Here is a 6,951-nt window from a genome sequence, read left to right on the forward strand (position 1 = left end):
CTGTTGCTTGGGTTCCTGCGCTTGCCTCTCGCCATCAGATTATCTCTAGTGTTACTTTGTTCTGCTATTTCTGACAGTGGCTAGACTGTCCTATAAGCCTGTGTGTCAGGAGTGCTGTAGACCTGTTTTCCTCTCTTTCAGTCAGTTATGGGGACAGAGCGTTCTGCTTTCGGGCGTGTAGTTTTTCCTCTCTACAGGTCTTCAGCTGTTCCTGTGGGCCTGTGTCTTGAGTTCACTAGGCAGCTTTCTTGCAGCAGAAAAGTCGGTCTTACCTGTGGTCCCGAGGCTCAAGTTCGCTCGTGGGGTGCTGCCCATGGGCTCTCTGCAGCGGCAGCAACCAGGAAGATATGCGCCGCCCCTTCCGGGAGCTTCAGTGCACCAGGGTTCCAGATGGCCTTTGGTGTTTTCCTCTGGCGTCCGAGATGTATGTACAGAGAGCAGTCTCTTCTGGTTTCCCAGGCTTGTCTGCCTCTCTGAAGATTTAGCTCTCCCTCCCACGGGATTTGGGTGCAGAGAACTGTTTATCCGGTCTGTTTCCTTCAGGTTCCGGCGGTGTCTCAGGCAGGGGTCCTGCCGCTCCTGGGCCCTCCCCCACGGGAGCCCAGAGGCCTTATACAGTTTCCTCTTGGGCCAGGGATGTGGGCAGTGGTGGGCAGTGTTCGTGGTCCCTTCCGCTCTGCAGCCTCAGGAGTGCCCACCTGACCAGGCGGTGAGGTCTCTTTCCCATGGGATCTGGGAGCAGAGAGCTGCTGCGGCCTGGGATCCGAGGGTGTGGGACCACAGCATGGAATCTTAACATCACCCGCCATATTGTCCTGCCACGGTTTCTCTCAGCTATCTTGTTTTTAACCTTCTCATGTCTACTAGATTCTAAGATCTAGACAATTGAGAGTATATGAAATACTCTCTCTCTCTCTCTCTCTCTCTACCTATCTATCTCTCTCTATATATGTATGTATTCAATGTATGCCTAAAAAAGCTGAAACAAAGAACACCATGTGTTTTATATTTTTATGGCTACAATGGATAATATGCCAAATACAATATGGTCAATAGTCCTTTACATCGCTTCTTAATATTGGCTATGTGAAAGTAAGACTAGGTCATGGACATATGAGTTTGTAGATTTTCTTTCCTGCATGTGTGAAGTATGTAGATGTGTGTTATGATGTGTGTAGTGGTCGGAGGGTATGTTTGTGAGGTTGGTTCTCTACAACTCTCTTTTATGTGTGCTGTGAGAATTATCTTAACCTTACCTTAACAATGCTACCACATCTGGAGGGCTTTGTTTGTTTGTTTGTTTGTTTGTTTGTTTTCTCCAGTGATGAAAATAAAACTCAAGTCTTTATGCTTGTACATCAAGCATTTTGCCCAAGGAGGAATCTCCCCCTTCACGCATATTATTTTTTGTCACTGCTTTTCTTTTTGTCTGTTTTAGTACCTCAAGTTTTACCACCTTAGCTGAAGTATGTGTTATCCAAATTCTGCTATCTATCATCTTGTAACGTATGGACTTATTCACACCATATTGTTTTTTAAGTTGGAGGGTGGAGGGAATTCCTTGTTGACATGAATCAGAATTAGAGTTAGGAGTATGTTCTAGTTGACAGTTATTGGTAAAGACCCCAGTATCAAAGAAACTATACCCAGTGGGATTTGTAACCAGGTACGAGACAAGTCAAGACATCCAGTCACTAGGGAATGTGCAAAGAGTAGAAAACCAGCAGGAAGTGAAGTCAGATGATGCTCCACAGCCATTCAGTCCTCATCACAAATAATAGTGTACGGTTAACAAAATAATACAGTTAAGGAATAAAATTACAGTTAACAAAATACACTTAATGAATAAAACTACAGTTAACAGCAGCAAGGAATAAAACCCCAAGTCTGAAGGGGAAAAAAATCCACTATTAACCATAGTGAAGTTGTCACACTGCAAAGAAAAGAGAGTGGTGGGGAGGTCCATGCAAACGAGACAGGGGATCTTAGGTAACCAATCACACCCTACTCCCTTCGCACCTGGACATAGCAGCTGGTAAACCCCCAATCACATTCCTGGGGACTCAGCATGAACAGAAGGGAAGCCAGGGCAGAACTGGGGCTGCTCCAATTGTGTCTATGGGGTCATGAAACATCATCAGCACTGGCTTTAGCAGATGCTGTGACTGAAGGCCACAGGCTGGTCACTGCCTCAGCTGGAAATCAGCCCAGGCAAAGGGTGCAGAACAGAAGAGGAAAAAAAAAAGCAAAAATGGAATTCTTCACTGCTGCTGCCTTTTTTTCCTCAATGTCCTTCAGATTTCTAAGATTAACATGTCCCATGTTACTAAATCATAAAAATGGTTCCATTAAAAATTATTACACAATCACCAACTTTATCTATTGCAACTTAATGTGTATCATTGCTCCTCACTCTTTCCCGCTGACAGTACAGATCACTTCTTCATTTCTTCATTAAATGTGTATGAAGCCCTGCATACGATCATCACCTTCACCTCTGCCTGGTCACACCGCAGCTCAGTGAAGGATTGTAACCACACAGACCAAAGAGAGCCCTGGGAACTGCTTCTCTTAGTCCGCTCTTCACTTACATCGCGTCCCACTTAGCTTTCTGTGGCTGCAATAAACACCATGACCAGAATCGGCTTGGAGAGGCAAGTCTTTATTTCATCTTCCAGGCCATGGTCCATCACTGAAGCAAGTCAGGGCAGGAATTCAAGCAGTAACAGAGGCAGGAACCGGGAGGCAAACTGCTTACTGGTCTGTTCCTTACCTTCTGCTAAGCTAGTTTTCTTATATAACCCAGGCCCCCGGTTAGGGGCCGTATTGCCCACAGCAGTGTACTCTCTTAATTAGCAATTTAAAAAAAAGTCCCCCAAACATGCCTGTAGGTCGATCTGATTGAAGTAATCTTCCAACTGAGACTCCTTCAGATAATTCTAGACCTTGTCACGTTGACCTTGCTTCCTAATCCTTCTGTATTCGGCTGGAATTGAGTTCAAAACAAACTAAATGGATGGGGTCCAGACAACTTTTGGTGAGGGTCAATTGTGCTGGTCCACAAGCTTCACTCCAAAGAGTCATTGACTGTGAAGAGCTGGCAATAGAGCAGGACGGGTAGCATCCTTTTCAACCATAAATGGATACGAAGTAGCACATAGACCAGGTGTGATGTGCTGGCATGGACCTTGAAACAGGAGAATGAGAAGTTTAAAGTCATTCTTGGTATTCTGTGAACTTGAAACCAGCCTCACTAAATAAGACACTGACTCAGAAGGAAGGAAGGAAGGAAGGAAAGAAGGAAGGAAGGAAGGAAGGAAGGAAGGAGGAAGGAGAGAAAGAGGAGTAAAAGATATCTGAGCTAGAGACCACTGGCTCCAGGAGGACTCACGGTGCCTATTGAATGTTTATTTCAATTGTGAAATGTATTCTATGTATGTATACATAATTTATATATAGTTACATATTAGATATAATTCATATATGAAAGTTATTTATTTTATATAGGAAGGCACATATAAGCCTTCAATATATGACATAAATTAAGAATTAGTGTATATGTCAAAATATATATTTGCATACAATTAGTATCTACCTTGTTGAATGGTGTGATGATCTACATTTCCCTTTCAGAGCTGGACTGTCCAGTGAATTACAAGTGACCTCTCGGTCTAGCTGCAGGATTGGTAATGGAGCAGCTACCCATGAGCATTGACTTCATTTCCAGTTTTGCAGTCTGATGTTCCTTGTTAATACTCTTGGATCATGCATTTCCCACATCAGCATCTTACCCTTTTATAATAGTAATTTTAAAAAAAAAATGAAACGTCCTCCCAGAAAAGTGCACGCCCACATTAGCTCTTACGAAGTCACCTTGATTTGTAAAGAAAGCATTTGTTTTCAGCTACAATTTTACCTCATCAGAACTATAAGGAAACCTGTCCTGGGACCGGGAAATTAGCAAAGATGAGATGGGCGGAGCCAGATGATGATGAGAGCAGCCAAATATTCAATGCAGAGCAGGCGCCGGTGAGGATTTTAAGGCTTCATTTTTATAGTGTCTGCAAGGTGGCGCTCAAGGCACGGAGTAGCAGCTTCCTGTGCTCTGCTCGCAGCAACTGCTTCTCTGGGGATCCTTATTCCTAATCTCTGCTGTTTCACAGCCTCCCAGTTTGATTCATTGTGACCTTGATGAGTTTTTTTTTTCACATTTTTTTTGCCTGTCTGAAGTACTAGTCTTTCTTGTTAGTCATCCAAGGCAATACTTTTCTTTATATTCTTTCCTTATTTTCTTGTACCTATTATCTGTGCGCATTCAGGACTACAGAAATGCTCAGAGTATAATATTACTTGTTGCTCTTCCGGGAGGGAGAGGGGGGTTCAATTCTCAGCACTCACATGGCAGCTCCCAACGGACTGTCACTCTAGACATACCAGGCACACAAGTGGTGGTACCTTGACACGCAAGCAGGGGAAACTCCTATGCATAGGAAACAAAACTTAAAACAGTAGTAAAGTACCTGCTTAGCAAGCATTTTCATTTCTTCCCTGGCCTCTCTTCATTATCACAACTCATTATGACTTACCGAGGTCACCCGCTTTCTGTGCCATTTGGCTCCTTCTTAAACTAGTCAAGAAACTTTCTGCACCTTATGCATGTGTGGTTCCGCTTTCCACTTCTTCTCTTGGTGTGTCCAGGCGATGTTACATACCTGGCAGGGAGGACAGAGTGGAGCTCAGCTCCGGGGTCCTCTTCTTCCCTTGTTGTGTCTGGGGCCAGACGCACACCTGTGGGAAAGGATAGAACCAGAAGTCTGGAATAAGTGGGTCAGCAGGATCCCTGTCTGGCTTCGAATGCAGAGGCAAGTGGGGGCGGGGCGGGGAGGGGGGGCTGTGTCTTTTCTGAAGATTTCAGTGTTATATAGCACTTTCAGAAAACAGCTCTCTTAGGCAATAGTTAACCTAACAGTTTGTGCTCCTTATTCGGTGTGAACAAGGATTTGGAGAGTGGGAAGGAATTCTTCATACTGTGGTTCTTCATAATTTTTCTTTGGCTGAGGCTTAAGGTACTCGGGAAAACGAATTTGCTTGGAAATGCGTTCCAGGAAGTTAAACCAGTAATTTGGCCAAGGATTAAGTGACATTCCTCAGGCACAATATGGGGGGAGGGCTCCCCAGGTAAGGCAGAGAGGAGGAAGCCCTGCTGAGAAAGGGAGTCCTTCACTTTGCACTGAGCTCAGGGGAGCTATCCTGAGATGATAGACTAAGATCTTTAAACAGCAAAGTCTTCTAATAAATATGCACAACTCTTCCCAATTCACACAAGGAAAAATTCCAAACAGAGCACTGTAAAATGGGTAGTGAAGCTTATAGAACTGCTTGCTTAATTTCAGTATGTGTGTCTGTGTATGTGTGTGGGAGGGGGGTCTAATCACACATATGCATAGGCATTTGCATATGTACTTTTCTGTAAATGGTGTGTGTGTGTGTGTGTTTTCCCAATTTTGTTACATTGCCTTAAAACCACCTTTGATAATGAACAGTGGTGTAGTTGGAACTAACACAATGAGAAGTATGTATCTTACAATTTGAGAAGTGTCTAAGAGCCCCAACAGAAACCACAAGAGTACCACTCCCTGAAACTGACTGTTTTATTACTGATTCGTAGGGAAGCAGATTCCTGAGGAGGTATAGCAGCCATTGAGGGCCATCCCTCCACCCCTTCCTCACTAGAATAAGAACAGCCTGCTGGGTAAGGAGGAAGGCTCTGAAATTCTCATGATGTATGTCCTCTAGTTGATCCAGAACCCATAAGATAAGTGCAATAGTGGTGGCAAGGCTGGGCCCTGTCCCTCTCAGCCTCCCAAGATCACTGTGTCTTGGAGTTCCAATCACAGTGAGAGTTTACTGGTCTTACAAGCCTTTCCATTCAGTCTTTATAGCCAATGTGAACCCAGGATATTTAAGGGACATTCTTGTAGGGCAGTGACCATTGGTAGAGTGGGCATAAAGTAAAGTTGACTGTGACTGTGAAGACTAGAAGAATTCAGAGAGGACACACATACATGTCACACACACACACACACACACACACACACACACATCACATCACACATGTCATATCACATACATAAACACATCACATCACACATATCACACACACACATGTCATATCACATACACACACATCACATCACACACACATGTCATATCACATACACACACATCACATCACACATATCACACACACATGTCATATCACATGCACACATACACACACACACATCACATCAAACACACATACATCCCCCCACATGCACACATTGAAAGGAAAATTATACAGATTTAAGGTTTAAAAATATGAAGTTAAAAGAGTATGTTTCAAAATTCACAACCTCAGGACTAAACACTGTGAAAAGCAAGTCCAGGCAGCCCCGCCCTGCCGCTAGAACTAACAGACCATAAAAGGAAAGGAATTCAGAACAAACCAGGAGTACCGGATCTGACTCTCAGGCCACCTGGCAGGAAGAGATAAGCCCCTAGCCCCTGACATTCAGGACGCCCCAAACCTGCCAATGTGTGTAGCTATAACTTATTACCTCATCATGTGAAATAGCCAATCATATGTGAACATGTCTATGTGCCTCGTTTGAATCCACCAATCCCCATAACTATGCATCTGCTTCTGTACGCCCGCTTCTGCTTCCCCAAACCCTATAAAAGCCCCATGCTGGAGCTGCTGGGCGCACAAGTCCTCCGAAGAGACTGTGTGCCCGAAGGTACCTGTGTTTTCCAATAAACCCTCTTGCTGATTGCATCCGAGTGGACTCGGCTCAGTCATTGGGCGCTTGGGACTCCTCCTGAGGGAAAGGTCCTCTCCGGAGGTCTTTCAACATCACATCACAGATACACACATCATATCACACATATCACACATCACACATACATATA

The 6,951-nt window shown here is 44.3% G+C and overlaps 1 long non-coding RNA gene across 1 annotated transcript; it reads right to left on the minus strand.

Annotated features, from left to right (window-relative positions):
- Positions 1–2,654: 2,654 nt before the first annotated feature.
- Positions 2,655–5,066, minus strand: LOC134480996 (uncharacterized). The gene is made up of 2 exons (XR_010056135.1): positions 3,596–5,066; positions 2,655–3,187 (listed from the first exon to the last, which is right to left on the minus strand). It is a non-coding gene; the product is annotated as an uncharacterized LOC134480996 (long non-coding RNA).
- Between the last annotated feature and the right edge of the window lie 1,885 nt (positions 5,067–6,951).

Source organism: Rattus norvegicus, chromosome 11, assembly GCF_036323735.1.
Source record: "Rattus norvegicus strain BN/NHsdMcwi chromosome 11, GRCr8, whole genome shotgun sequence".
Lineage (NCBI taxonomy): Eukaryota > Metazoa > Chordata > Mammalia > Rodentia > Muridae > Rattus > Rattus norvegicus.